Source organism: Scyliorhinus canicula, chromosome 12 (assembly GCF_902713615.1).
Source record: "Scyliorhinus canicula chromosome 12, sScyCan1.1, whole genome shotgun sequence".
NCBI classification, from domain to species: Eukaryota; Metazoa; Chordata; class Chondrichthyes; order Carcharhiniformes; family Scyliorhinidae; genus Scyliorhinus; species Scyliorhinus canicula.
This window is the reverse complement of record NC_052157.1, coordinates 72,480,600-72,495,539: the sequence shown is the minus strand read 5'-3', so window position 1 is coordinate 72,495,539 and position 14,940 is coordinate 72,480,600.

The window sequence follows — 14,940 nt, the reverse complement described above, 5'->3', positions numbered from 1 at the left end:
TCCCTCTCCCCCTCCCACTACTCCCTACCCCCCTCCCACTACTCCCTCTCCCCCCACTACTCCCACTCCCCCCTCCCACTACTCCCTCTCCCCCTCCTCCCACTACTCCCCTCCCCCTCCCACTACTCCCTCTCCCCCTCCTCCCACTACTCCCTCCCCCTCCCACTACTCGCTCTCCCCCTCCCACTACTCCCTCTCCCCCACTACTCCCTCTCCCCCACTACTCCCTCTCCCCCCTCCCACTACTCCCCCCCACTACTCCCTCTCCCCTGGGATTGGGAGAATCGCGGCAGCGCGTCGGACCGACGTCGCGTGAGAAACTGGCGCGGCCCGCTATTCTTCCAACCGGCGTGACATCGGAGAATCGGGCCCATGGTATATTAAAACAAACTGTATTTACCAACTCAGTATTAAAATATATTTAATATCACTCCAGAAAATAACTTACAATTACCCTTTAAATATTGCTGTACAACACAGTGAATACAACAACCCTTAACTAATATTTTTATTTTCACTCAAACAACAGAACCAATCAGCTTTCAAATATAGTTAGCATTCAGGAATAACTGCTGGGCTGCGAGATCTTTTGACTGCAGAAGGAAAAGACCCAATCCTGTCAGAATAATGCAGGATCTCTGGCTGAAATCGTCAGAAACTGTCATCATAGGGCGCGAAAACATAAAATAAAAAATTTGAGCGCCCAATTCAGTTTTTACAATTAAGGGGCAATTTAGCGTGGCCAATCCACCTACCCTGCACATCTTTGGGTTGTAGGTGTGAAACCCCACATGGACAGTGATCCAGATCCTGGTTCGAACCTGGGACCTCGGCGCCATGAGTCAGCATTACTAACCACTGCGCCAGCGTGTTGCCCACTCCGGAGTACCTTCTACGCGTGCTAATTAGCGGGAATTGCCGCGAGTTGCCCGGTGTTCGGCCCTGCGAGGTGGGCAATGCTATTCAACGTTAATTGGTCCACTTAACAAGGCCTCACAGGCTTTTTGCCACAAATGAGGCTTGCCAACTGATTCACCGGGACCGCGCTTGTCAGCCCCCGCTAACAATTGTTGAGTAGCACTTAAGCTGCACTTGCTCAGCCAACCCCAACCAACTCGCAAGAATGGCGCTGAGGAGACCAGCCCCAAGATTCAGGATGCTGACCTGGGGAGGCTCCTGGATGGGTTGGAGGTCTGGAGGGACGTCCTGTTCCCTCAAGGGTCCCAGAAGGTGAGCCACAAGACAGCAATTGCTGCCTGGGGCAAGGTGGTGGCAGCTGTCAGCTCGGGGAGTGTGATCAGGAGGACTGGCCTCCAGTGTTGGAAGCAGGTCAACGACCTACACCGGGCAGCATGAGTGAGAAGACATCAATGTCCCACCCCCGAAAAGAGCATCCCCCCAGGTGACCCTTCAGCCCTCTCTCCACCTACCACTTAAACCTTCCCTCCACCCCAACCCTCCCTTCACAACCCTACCCCCACAAATGTGAACCACGCATGTGGCTAACGATGCCCTCTGTGTCTCCTCAGGAAAAACCCTCCAATAATTGGTGGGCTAGGGCCCAGACTGGTGGTGGGGTGCTAGAGGAGAGAATCCTCGCCTCCTTCGAGGAGTGGGCCCTGGAGGTGATGGGGGTGGCCGAGGACAGGGCGGTCACCCATGCGGAGGCTGGCGAATGCCGTACAGGTGAGGAACCATTGGGCTCCTCCCGGAGGATCAGTTAAACGTGAGTGCTGATCACCTTAATGATGGACCCATCTCTCCCATTGACCACATGTCCATTCTCCCGCAGGTCCTCCAGCCAATGTTGTTGGTCTATCCCAGGCGGCACCCTCTCCTGACTCCGAGGAAAATACCTCGGAGGAGAGCTCCGAGGGTGCAACTGTTATAGTTGCATCACAGCTGTCATCCCCACCCTCTGCCAGCGCAGATACACACACCTCAGTGGGTCGTGTTAGTTGTCAGGCTTCTGGGGCACAATCTGCTGAGCAACAAACTGCTGATAATGCTCATCATGTGGAGGCAGGAACACCCAGGTGAGACAGCAGTCAGAGGTCTTTTGGTTTCCTGGACCCAGTTGGGTCCCAGCCCTATACTGATCCTCTGGAACAGGGTTACCCTGTTAGGAAGCGGCTGGTTGAATCAGTGGGGTATGTCAACATCACTCCAGCAGATGCATAGCTGCTTGGAAGAGTCCCACTGGCTATGGGTGCAGGAGATGGCACCGGCAATGAGTGGCACCGAGGCCAACGCTGCTTAGGTGGCGACTGCAGTAGAGAGACTGGTGCACAATGTCAACACCATTAGTGAAGGTGTCCAAGGTGATGCATAGTCAGTGACGGTCATGGCTGAGGGTCTCGGCAGAATATCTGCCTCGCTGGGGGATGTCACCCAGTACCTGGCCGACCTTGACGAGGTTCTGCTGGACATCTCCCACTGTCAGATGGGAATGGCTGATGCGCTGCATAACTTTTCCCAGTCACAGGTGGGCATTGCCAAGGCACTGCAGAGCGTGGCCTGGTCACAGAGGGACGTGACTCAGTCACTGAGGAGCATTGCTGAGGGCGCGACACGATGGTGCAGGCACGGAGAGCCGTCAGGGTTGGCAGAGCCAGATGATGCAGGGGTAGCCGGGGTACGAACCAGCCGCTCTTCTATCCCAAGGCAGCCCCAGGGCCCTATGGACACCGATCAGGAGGAGGGGGCACTGAGTGCCAACCCAGACCCATCCCATGTGGCGGTGGCCACCACCTCTCCTGAATTGCACCCTCTGATGCGGTCACATCTCGGAGTCACCTCACGGGACAGGGCGGCATGGCTGTGCATGTGGGAGCCTCCCCATCGGGAGAGTGAGGACCTGTATTGAACAACCAGCAGGAAGCCTCTGTCACTTTCTTCCGCAATGCATCACCATGTGCAGCTGATGGGTGTGAGCGAGCAGTGCACCTCCAGAGCTGTCGAGGCATCGGAAACGCATCTTGAGGAGTCCAGTGCACCGCTCAATGACAGTCTGGGTGGCCACATGGACCTTGTTGTACAGGGTCTTTGCTTGTCTCTGGCCTTTGTACTGGAGTAATGAGCCAGGGCCTCAGTGGGTATCCCTGGTGGATGCTAATTCCCTATTCGCAATAACCTTCAGCCGCGCAACCAGAGGCCTCGGCAGTCAGTGGGGTTTATGGGTGGTCGGGGAGTCAGATGGGCAGGGTCAAGGGTTGCCCCAGGAATGGGTACACGTGATCCAGGGGTTGGCATGGTGGTGCAGCAAGCGTTTGCTCCCTGTTTTACCCCCCCACCCCCTCCCCACCCTCCTATGGTGGCTCACCCCTGCCGAGGGTCCCTAATCCCCCACCGAGCACAGGGGCAGGAAGCCCAGCGCCCCTGGTCTCTTTGCCTGCGAGCAAGGGTGTCTACTCACCTCCTCAGCTCCCCACAGAAGCCCTTCTGTCAGGGTCACGTTTTTAGTACCTAATCAGCTCCAGCGTGAGCACTTGCTGGGGAGACTGCTGAATGATGGGAAGTCATTGGATAACGGGTGGCTTTCATTAATTATTTGGAAATGGGGCTTAAGTGGTGATGATTGCTTTCTCGCCAGGACACGGAGAGATCCTGAATCTGCCTATGGGAGTGGGCCGGTTGCATCGCAAACCGTTTGGTGCCTGGCGTGAAACTCGTTTTTGGCCTCTCCTGCTATTCACTGACCTTGTTTTGCATGAACAAGAGCATAACAAGGCCGGAAGATCACACCCTCAGTTTTCCTTCTAACTTCCAACTAAAATGTCTGCTTCTCTGCAAGGGTTACTCTAGTTCCTCCCACTAGTCACATCATCTTACCAAGCTGAAACAAAATGTCTCTAATACAAACAAAAAGCAATTAGCCCAAGCTTTTAAGGTGCCTTAATTGCACTTTTGGCTCCCACAATGCCCCGCTGATTTTAAACCAGGATGTTTAAAAACAGTACTTTTTAAAAATAATAATCTTTATTATTGACGCAAGTAGGCTTGCATTAACACTGCAATGAAGTTACTGTGAAAATCTCCGAGTCGCAACTCTCCGGTGCCTATTCGGGTACACTGAGAGAGAATTCAGAATGTCCAATTCACCTAACAGCACTTCCTTTGGGACTGTGGGAGGATACTGGAGCGCCCAGAGGAAACCCATGCAGACACTGGGAGAACATGCACTCTGCACAGACAGTAACCCAAGCTGGGAATCAAACCCAGGTCCCTGGTGCAGTGAAGCAACAGTGCTAACCACTGTGCTTCCATGCCACCGTGCAGCAGGCATACACACACTAACCAGGCTTTTAACCCATATTGCACCAAATATGTATGTTACAATATATCAGAAATTCCTACATTAATCACACTATCTATATCTGCCACTAATTCCAATTATGAAACAATACAATTCAAAAGCCACTTATAAATAAAGAAAACAAAACAGATTATTTGCTTGTTGTTGCAGACCTTTGGAGAGAGATCTTTTTAGGAACAACCTGAAAATCCATTCTTTTCAGACCCTTCTGCTCAACCTAACAGCATTGGGGAAAACTGCAAACTACAGACAGACCTGGCTCCTCCCATTAATGTTGTCATCTGTATCCCACTAAGATATCTCACCACCTGCTTAGCTAGGAGGAAATACAATCCCTTATAAATTATCTACTCTCTAGAGAATGTCCAGCAATCAAAACAAAATCCCATTAGCCATCTGTCGGTAAACAAATAAATTATTAAAATCAATCATCGTCTCACCTTTTACCACTCCTTGGTTGGAAAGCTGCCAGCAAGGTCAGACTTCGAGGAGCTGGTTGTTGTTCTGCCTGGAGTTCCTGGGTGGTTCACCAGTTGGATGTTAAACAGCAGACTATCTGTGAGGCCAAAGATGTATCGTTAAGGGAGGAGATTTGGGTCATCGGACATGTCACATTCATGGTTAATTTCAGCCTGACATTCAGTTTCTGTACATCTGACCAGAGTTACATTGTTCTTCCTTTGGAGAGAGACAAGTGGTTATTAGCATCTCTTCTGCTATCATGAGTTTCAACCTCACTCTTTGGTAATAGTTAAGGATGGGGAGCCAGTTCATCTGCATTTCCTCTGTTGATTACAAGAGGTCTATACAATGAGATGTGAGATTCCAGTGGTTACGAGTGGAATTATTGTGTTCTTCTGACTCCTGGTGATAGCTCCCAGAACAAAGGGCAAAACTTGTACTCATGTGACTTGTACAGCCATCTTTTTAGTTTTAGCTGAAAATCATTCTAAAATTTGCAATAGGAATAAAGTTGCAAACATGTAGTGTAGATTTCCTTTTCATGGTGTGGAAACAACAGTAACACACTCTCCATGTTCATATCCAGTGTGTAACACACTCTCCCCATGTGTTATTCAGTGTGTATCATGCTCTTCCCTCAGTGTTATCCAGTGTGTGACTGTGATGAATTAAGAAGTCATAAAATGTGAGGTAATTATTGATTTTCACCATTTACTCATTTACAGAGACGTGGTCAATGGGACATTGATTATATTTTGGATGGTTTGCTGTGACATTGATCATTTTAGGGATTGTATTTAGTCATAAATAAACAGTTCAAGGAACATCCTAGTGGTATACAGATCATTAAATTAATGGGAGACGCCAGGTCTGTCTGTTGCATTTTTTTAAATTAAGGGGCAATTTTAACATGGCCAATCCCTGCACATCTTTTGGTTGTGAGAATGAGACCTACGCAGACATGTGGTGAATGTGCAAACTCCACATGGACAGTGACCTGGGGCCGGGATCAGATCCTTGTCCTTGGTGCTATAAGGCAGCAGTTGACCACTGCGCCACCGTGCTGCCCATGTCTAGTTTTGCCATATGCTGTTAGGTTGAGCAGGAGAGTCTGATAAGACAAAGGTGTACTAGATCTTCTCTTGGATAGAGAATCTCTTCCTTTCCAAAGGTCTGCACAGATAAACAGGTAACCCTGGTTGCTAACTTTATTTATGAGTGGATTCTGAACTGTATTGGGTTGATTTGTTGCATATATATAGTGGCGGGTGTAGATAGTGGGTTAAAACATTTTCATTTTATTTAAGAACTGTTTAACTGTTAATTGTAAAGCTATTTCTAGATGCTAATGTGGTTAATTATGTGTTTAAATTACAGTTTGTTTTACCATAAAATATACCTATTGGTCAGAGTCCTTACTCCTGGGGGAAGTCTCACTTCCTCACAGTTTTATGAATTGAAAATTTGTTTGTGGTTCTCATCCGGTATCATAACAAAATTGTATGCTCATCAGTATTAAAAAGTATAATTCCGCTTTTTCTTTAGGCTTAATAGCAGCGAGTGTGAGGAGCTGGTGCTTTCTTTCAGGTGTTGATGGTCTTATCAGTTTAAATAGGGGGTGAGTTGTAAAATGGCTCTTTCAGTGGATAGGAGTTTCCTGGGTGTTAAAGTAAGGTAGGGCCGATCAAGGACAGTAGTGGGAACTTGTGCATGGAGTCAGAAGAAATAGGAGAGGCGTTGAATGAATACTTTTCTTCAGTGTTCACCAAGGCGAGGGGCCATGTTTTTGAGGATGAGAGTGTGATACAGGCAGGCAGGCTGGAGGAGGTAGATGTTCTGAGGAAGGATGTATTAGCAATTTTGAAAAACCTGAGGGTCGACAAACCCCCTGGGCCAGATGGGATATATCCAAGGATTCTTTGGGAGGCAAGGGATGAGATTACAGAACCTTTGGCTTTGATCTTTGGGTTCTCACTGTCCACAGGGATAGTGCCAGAGGACTGGTGAGTGGCAAATGTTGTTCCTCTGTTCAAGAAAGGGAATAGGAATGACCCTGGTAATTATAGGCCAGTTAGTCTTACTTCGGTGGTCGGTAAGTTAATGGAAAAGGCCCTGAAGGATAGGATTTATGACCATTTGGAAAGATGCAGCTTAATCCGGGATAGTCAACACGGATTTGTGAAAGGTAAGTCTTGCCTCACAAATTTGATTGAATTCTTTGAGGAGGTAACTAAGTGTGTAGATAAAGGTAGAGCAGTTGATGTCGTATACATGGATTTTAGTAAGGCGTTTGATAAGGTTCCCCATGGTCAGCTCATGAAGAAAGTAAGGAGGTGTGGGATAGAGGGAAATTTGGCCAATTGGATAAGTAACTGGCTATCACATAGAAGACAGAGGGTGGTGGTGGATGGAAAACACCAGCGGTGTACCACACGGGTCAGTGCTGGGTCCTCTGCTATTTGTGATTTTTATCAATGACTTGGAGGAGGGGGCTGAAGGGTGGGTCAGTAAATTTGCTGATGACACCAAGATTGGTGGAGTAGTGGATGAGGTGGAGGGCTGCAAAGAGACATTGATAGGATGCAGAGCTGGGCCGAAAAATGGCAGATGGAGTTTAACCCTGATAAGTGCGAGGTGATTCATTTTGGTAGAAAAAATTTGAATACGGATTGCAGAGTCAACGACAGAGTTCTGAGGAATGTGGAGGAACAGAGAGATCTTGGGGTTCATGTTCACAGATCTCTGAAGGTTGCCACTCAAGTGGATACAGCCGTGAAGAAGGCTTATAGTGTGTTAGCATTTATTAACAGAGGGCTTGAGTTTAAGACCCGTGGGGTTATGCTGCAACTATACATGACCCTGGTGCGATCACATTTGGAGCATTGTGTGCAGTTCTGGTCACCTCATTATAGGAAGGATGTGGAAGCATTGGAAAGGGTACAAAGGAGATTTACCAGGATGCTGCCTGGTTTGCAGGATCGGTCTTATGAGGAAAGGTTAAGGTAGCTTGGGCTTTTCTCTTTGGAGCGGAGGAGGATGAGAGGCGACTTAATGGAGGTTTATAAGATGATGAGGGGGATAGAGGGAGTGAACGTTCAGAGACTATTTCCTCGGGTGGATGTAGCTGTTACAAGGGGGCATAACTATAAGATTCAGGGTGGGTGATATAGGAGGGATATCCAAGGTAGGTTCTTTACTCAGAGAGTGGTTAGGGTGTGGAATGGACTGACTGCTGTGATAGTGGAGTCGGACACTTTAGGAACTTTCAAGCAGTTATTGGATAGCCATATGGAGCACACCAGAATGACAGGGAGTGGGATAGCTTGATCTTGGTTTCGGACAATGCTCGGCACAACATCAAGGGCCGAAGAGCCTGTTCTGTGCTGTACTGTTCTATGTTTAAAGTGGTCACCCTGGGTGTTAAAGTGGTCACTCTGGGTGGTTCACAAAGGTTGCTTTAAACAGAGCTTTTGGATTTGATGGTGAAGCTGCAGTTGACTTTACCAGAAGGGATGATGAGTATGTTGGAGATAATTAAAGGGATAGCTGAGTATGTAAATTTGCTGAGACATAGTCTGAAACATTAGAATTAGCTCAAATTCAATTACAAATGAAACAATTAGAAATTCAGGAAAAAGAAAGAGCTTCTCAAAAGGAAATTGAGATGAGGATATATGCAATGAGGAAATGGCAAGATTAGCAAGGGACACAAAAGGACAGAGCGGCAATGGTGGAAGGAAAGGAAAAGAAAAGAAACACAAAGGCAGAAGACAAGAAAAGGAGAGTGAGGCAACGGCAGATGAAAAAGACAAGGAGAGGGATTTTGAACTTCAGAAAATGGAACTGCAAATAGCTTAAAAGCTTGCAGTTTAATGCAGACTTTGAGGAAAGCATGGAATAAGGAGTAACCCCTCTTAGTCAAGACCCTAATAGGCATATGTTGAAATATATTTATGTACTGCCAAGGGTTAACAAGAAAGATTCAGAAACCTTTTGCACCTCATCTGTGAAAGTAGATAAACAATTGAAGTGACCAAAGACCATGTGGGTAGTGTTGGTTCAAACAAAGTAGGTTGGTAGAGCTAGTGATGTGTTTGCATCGCTATCAGAGAAAGTATCTGGGGGTTATGATGATGTGAGAAAAGCCCTCAAGTTCAAATGAACTAGTGCCAGAAGCCTACAGCAGAAGTTGAGAAATCTAAGGAAAGAACCAGGTCAGACGCATATTGAATTTGAAAGAATCAAACAAAATAATTTTGATAGGTGGCTAAGAGGAATAAAAATAGACTCAAAGGATAAAGCTTTTAGGTAAATGGCTATTTTATAGGAACGTAAAGATTCACTTCACACAGCAGTGAGAACTCATACGGAAGAGCAATGCATTAAAACTGCTGGATTGCAGCAGAAATGGCAGATAATTTTGAATTAGTTCAGAAATCAAGGATTGGTTTACTGTGAAGGATAGAAACTTGGGAAATGAGAAATTCACAGGTGGTCAATGCAAAGGAGGTTTAGTTGGAGATATTAAAGAGATTTTGCCTCATGTTAAAAAAGAAATGTATGAAAGTGGATGAGAGATAAGAGAATGTAAATATTTTCATTGCAATAAGATTGATCACACAATCAGATTGATCAGATTGATCACACAATCCCGCCACGCCGCCCCGGCACCCACACGCGATTCTCCCACGCCCCCAACCCGCGTGGCGAGATTCACAGCTGGCCGCTAGGAGAATCGCCGCTCGCCGTTTGTAACGGCCGAGCGGCGATTCTCCGGCCCGAATGGGCCGAGCGGCCTGCCCAACACGACAGGTTCCCGCCGGCACCGTCCACACATGGTCGCTGCCAGCGGGAACGTGGGGAGGCGGCCTGTGGGAGGGTGGAGGGGGGTTCTTGCACCGGGGGGGGCCTCAAAAGGGGTCTGGCCCGCATCAGTGTCCACCGATCAGTGGGCCGGCGTCTTCTTGCGGAGCGGCTGCGGGGAGGGTGGCAACTGTGCATGCGTGGATGACATCATTTACGCAGCGCCGGCCGCGTTATTGAAGCATCGCCTCTTTTATGCGGCGCCATGACCCAGCGCACGTAAATGACGTGGCGCCGCTCCTAGCCCCCCCGGGGGTGGGGGGGGGGGGGGCGGGAGAACAGGGGGTGCAATTCTCCCATCAGACCAAGTCCCGACGCCAGAGTGAAAACCGGAGTGTTTCACACCGGCATCAGAGACTTCTCCCAGTCCCCTATTCTCCCACCTCCAGGGGGCTCGGAGCGGCGCCGCCATGCGCAGGTTGGCCGGCGCCAACCCGCGCATGCGCCGCTGCCGTCCTCCCCGTGGCCACCCCCCGGGGCGGCGGAGGAAAGGAGGTCCTCCTTCAGAGACGCTGGACCGCCGATCAGTGGGCACTGATCGCGGGCCAGACCCCTTTTGAGGCCCCCCCCCCAGCGCAAGAAACCCCCTCCCCATCCCACAGCCCCCCCCCCCCCCCAGCGTTCCTGTGCTGTTCCCGCTAGCACCGACCAGGTGTGGATGGCGCCGGTGGGAACCTGTCGTGTTGGGCAGGCCGCTCGGCCTATCCGGGCCAGAGTATCGCCGCTCGCCCGTTACAAACAGCGAGCGGCGATTCTCCCAGCGGCCAGCCGCGAATCTTGCCGCGCCGGTTTGGGGGTGTGTGGGAGATTCGCGTGGGGGTGCTGGGGCGGCATGGCGGGACTCGCTTTGCGCCCCGGCGATTCTCCCACCCGGCGTGGGGGTGGGGGGAGAATTCCACCCCGGGAGTTGGGAGCGGCCTCCGACGCCGGAATGAAACACTCCAGTTTTCACTCCGGCATCGGGACTTAGTCTCCCGATGGGAGAATTGCGCCCAGAATCTTTAAAACAGGGTAAGTCAGTGGGGTTTATTAACATGGGGAAAAAACATGATTGCAGCTGAAGAAGTGAAAACAAGTTTGCAGCCATGTCAGATGTTAGTTGATAAGGTTGTGTCAGATAGTTTTAAAGATTTTATTTCTGAGGGCAAGGTTCAGACATGTGTACAAGGTGGAGCAGGTAAGAAGGTTAAGATCTTGAAGAATATAGGAGCAAGTACATCTTTAATGGTGAAAGATAAGAAAATACGTCTTTCAGAAGGAGTATCACCAGAAAAGGGGTAATATGTGGGTTACTGGTGAATTGGGTAGTATTCCAATATTTAAGGTAGGTTAGAAAGTCCGGTGAAAAGTGGTGGTAGGAGTAATAGAGGAATTATCTTTTTCAGGGTTACAGTTTATCCTGGATAATGATATAGCTGGATCACAGGTGGGAGTGATGCCTACTGCGGTTGAAAATCTGATGGAAACTCGCCGACGCTAAGCTGCTAGAATAGAGGATTGTGTGCCTGGGGTCATACATGAGGACCAGACGGGGTTTGTGAAGGGAAGGCAGCTTAACACAAACGTACGAAGGCTCCTCAACGTCATTATGATGCCGGCTGTGGAAGGGGAGGCGGAGATAGTGGTGGCATTAGACGCGGAGAAGGCCTTCGATAGGGTTGAGTGGGAGTACTTGTGGGAGGTGTTGGAGAGGTTTGGGTTTGGGGAGGGGTTTATCCGGTGGGTGAGGCTGCTCTACGAGGCCCCGATGGCAAGTGTAGCCACAAATAGGAGGAGGTCGGAGTACTTTCGGCTGTATCGGGGGACGAGACAGGGGTGCCCCCTGTCCCTTGCTCTTCGCGTTGGCGATTGAGCCCCTGGCCATGGCGTTGAGGGAGTCAGGGAACTGGAGGGGCCTGGTGCGGGGTGGGGAGGAGCATCGAGTGTCGCTGCACGCGGACGACCTGTTGCTGTATGTGGCGGACCCGGTGGGGGGGATGCCAGAGGTGATGAGGATTCTTAGGGAATTCGGAGATTTCTCGGGGTATAAGTTGAACCTGGGCAAGAGTGAGGTGTTTGTGGTGCATCCGGGGGATCAAGAGGAGGGGATTGGTAGGCTCCCATTGAAGCAGGCAGGGAAGAGCTTCAGGTACCTAGGGGTCCAGGTGGCGGGGAGCTGGGGGGCCCTGCACAAGCTCAACCTCACAAGATTGGTGGAGCAGATGGAGGAGGAGTTTAAGAGATGGGATATGTTACCGCTGTCACTGGCGAGGAGGGTGCAGTCCGTTAAGATTACGGTGCTCCCGAGGTTTTTGTTCCTGTTCCAGTGCCTCCCCATCCTTATCCTGAAGGCCTTTTTTAGGAGGGTCAACAGGAGTATCACGGGATTTGTGTGGGCGCATGGGACTCCGAGGGTTCGAAGAGTGTTCCTGGAACGAGGCAGGGATAGGGGGGGGGGGCTGGCGTTGCCCAACCTCTGTGGGTACTACTGGGTGGCCAACGCAGCGATGGTGCGTAAGTGGGTAATGGACGAGGAAGGGGCAGCGTGGAAGAGGATGGAGGCGGCGTCTTGTGTGGGCACGAGCCTGGAGGCACTAGCAACGGCGCCGTTGCCGCTCCCTCCAACGAGGTATACCACGAGCCCGGTGGTGGCGGCTACCCTCAAAATATGGGGGCAATGGAGACGGCACAGGGGAGAGATGGGGGGCTCGATGGAGGCCCCGATACGGGGGAACCATCGGTTCGTCCCAGGGAGCATGGATGGTGGATTTCTGGGCTGGCACAGGGCAGGGGTTAGGAGGTTGAGGGACCTGTTTGTGGAGGGGAGGTTCACGAGCTTGGGGGAGTTAGAGGGGAAGTTTGGGCTCCCCCCGGGGAACATGTTTCGGTACATGCAGGTTAGGGTGTTTGCCAGGCGGCAGATGGAGGGGTTCCCCTTGTTGCCCCCACGTGGGGTACGGGACAGGGTGCTCTTGGGGGTGTGGGTCGGAGGAGGGAGGATTTCGGACATATACCGGGTAATGCAGGAGGTAGACGAGGCCTCGGTGGAGGAACTGAAGGGTAAAAGGGAAGAGGAGCTGGGTGAGGAGATTGAGGAGGGGATGTGGGCGGATGCCCTGGAGAGAGTGAATTCCTCCTCTTCCTGTGCGAGGCTTAGCCTCATACAGTTCAAGGTGCTGCATAGGGCCCACATGACTGGGTCGAGGATGTGCAGGTTTTTCGGGGGAGAGGACAGGTGTGCTAGGTGCTCGGGGAGCCCAGCGAGCCACACCCATATGTTTTGGGCGTGCCCCGCGTTGGGGGAGTTTTGGAAGGGGGTAGCAAGGACAGTGTCAAGGGTGGTGGGATCCAGGGTCGAGCCAGGCTGGGGACTCGCAATTTTTGGGGTTGCAGTGGAGCCGGGAGTGCAGGAGGCGATAGAGGCCGGTGTTCTGGCCTTTGCGTCCCCAGTAGCCCGGCGGAGGATCTTGCTCCAATGGAAGGATGCGAGGCCCCCAAGCATGGGGGCCTGGATCTCTGATATGGCGGGGTTCATTAAATTGGAGAGGGTGAAATTTGCCCTGAGGGGATCAGTACAAGGGATTTTCAGGCGGTGGCAGCCTTTTCTGGACTTCCTGGCGGAAAGGTAGGGAATCAGGCCGATAGCAGCAGAAACCGGGGGGGGGGGGGGGGGGGGGGGGTAAGGATTGGGGGGAGGGAGAACTGTGCACATGGGTTTGTGGAGGGTGCTATCTCTCTCTTTTTTGTTTTTTTCTTTTTCTTTTTCTTTGTTTTGTTCTTTCCTTTTGTTTGAAGTTGCTCTTGAAGCTGGGGAGCTATTGTTCATGGGGTGTTACCGCGGTTGTATGTTAATAGAGTTAAGATGTTTATATTTTGTATTTTGTAAAAATTTCAATAAAAATTATTTAAAAAAAAAGAAAATCTGATGGAAACTAAAACAACTGAGGTGTTGCAAGAAGCATGACCTGGAATGTTTCCATATTAAGACCATAAGACCATAAGACATAGGAGTGGAAGAAGGCCATTTGGCCCATCGAGTCCACTCCGTCATTCAATCATGGCTGATGGGCATTTCAACTCCACCTACCAGCATTCTCCCCGTAGCCCTTAATTCCTCGCGACATCAAGAATTTATCTATCTCTGCCTTGAAGCCATTTAGCGTCCCGGCCTCCACTGCACTCCGCGGCAATGAATTCCACAGGCCCACCACTCTCTGGCTGAAGAAATGTCTCCACATTTCTGTTCTGAATTTACCCCCTCTAATTCTAAGGCTGTGCCCACGGGTCCTCGTCTCCTCGCCTAACGGAAACAGTTTCTTTGCGTCCACCCTTTCTAAGCCATGTATTATCTTGTAAGTTTCTATTAGATCTCCCCTTAACCTTCTCCAACTCCAATGAATACAATCCCAGGATCCTCAGCCGTTCATCATATGTTAGACCCGCCATTCCAGGGATCATCCGTGTGAATCTCCGCTGGACACGCTCCAGTGCCAGTATGTCCTTCCTGAGATGTGGGGCCCAAAACTGGACACAGTACTCCAAATGGGGCCTAACCAGAGCCTTATAAAGGCTCAGTAGCACATTGCTGCTTTTATATTCCAACCCTCTTGAGATAAATGACAACATTGCATTCGCTTTCTTAATCACAGATTCAACCTGCATGTTTACCTTTAGGGAATCCTCGACTAGCACTCCCAGATCCCTTTGTACTTTGGCATTATGAATTTTCTCACCATTTAGAAAGTAGTCTATGCTTGGATTCTTTTTTCCAAAGTGCAAGACCTCACATTTTCTCACGTTGAATTGCATCAGCCATTTCCTGCACCACTCTCCCAAACTGTCCAGATCCTTCTGCAGCCTCCCCACTTCCTCAGCACTACCTGCCTGACCACCTAACTTCGTATCATCGGCAAACTTCGCTAGAATGCCCCCAGTCCCTTCATCCAGATCATTAATATATATGGTGAACAGCTGTGGCCCCAACACTGAACCCTGTGGGACACCGCTGGTCACCGGCTGCCATTCCGAAAAAGAACCTTTTATCCCAACTCTCTGCCTTCTGTCAGACAGCCAATCCTCAACCCATGCCAGTAGCTCACCCCGAACACCATGGGCCCTCACCTTACTCAGCAGCCTCCTGTGTGGCACCTTATCAAAGGCCTTTTGGAAATCCAGATAGACCACATCCACTGGGTTTCCCTGGTCTAACCTACTTGTCACCTCCTCAAAGAATTCTAACAGGTTCGTCAGGCACGACCTCCCCTTACTAAATCCATGTTGACTTGTTCTAATCCGACCCTGCTCTTCCAAGAATTTAGAAA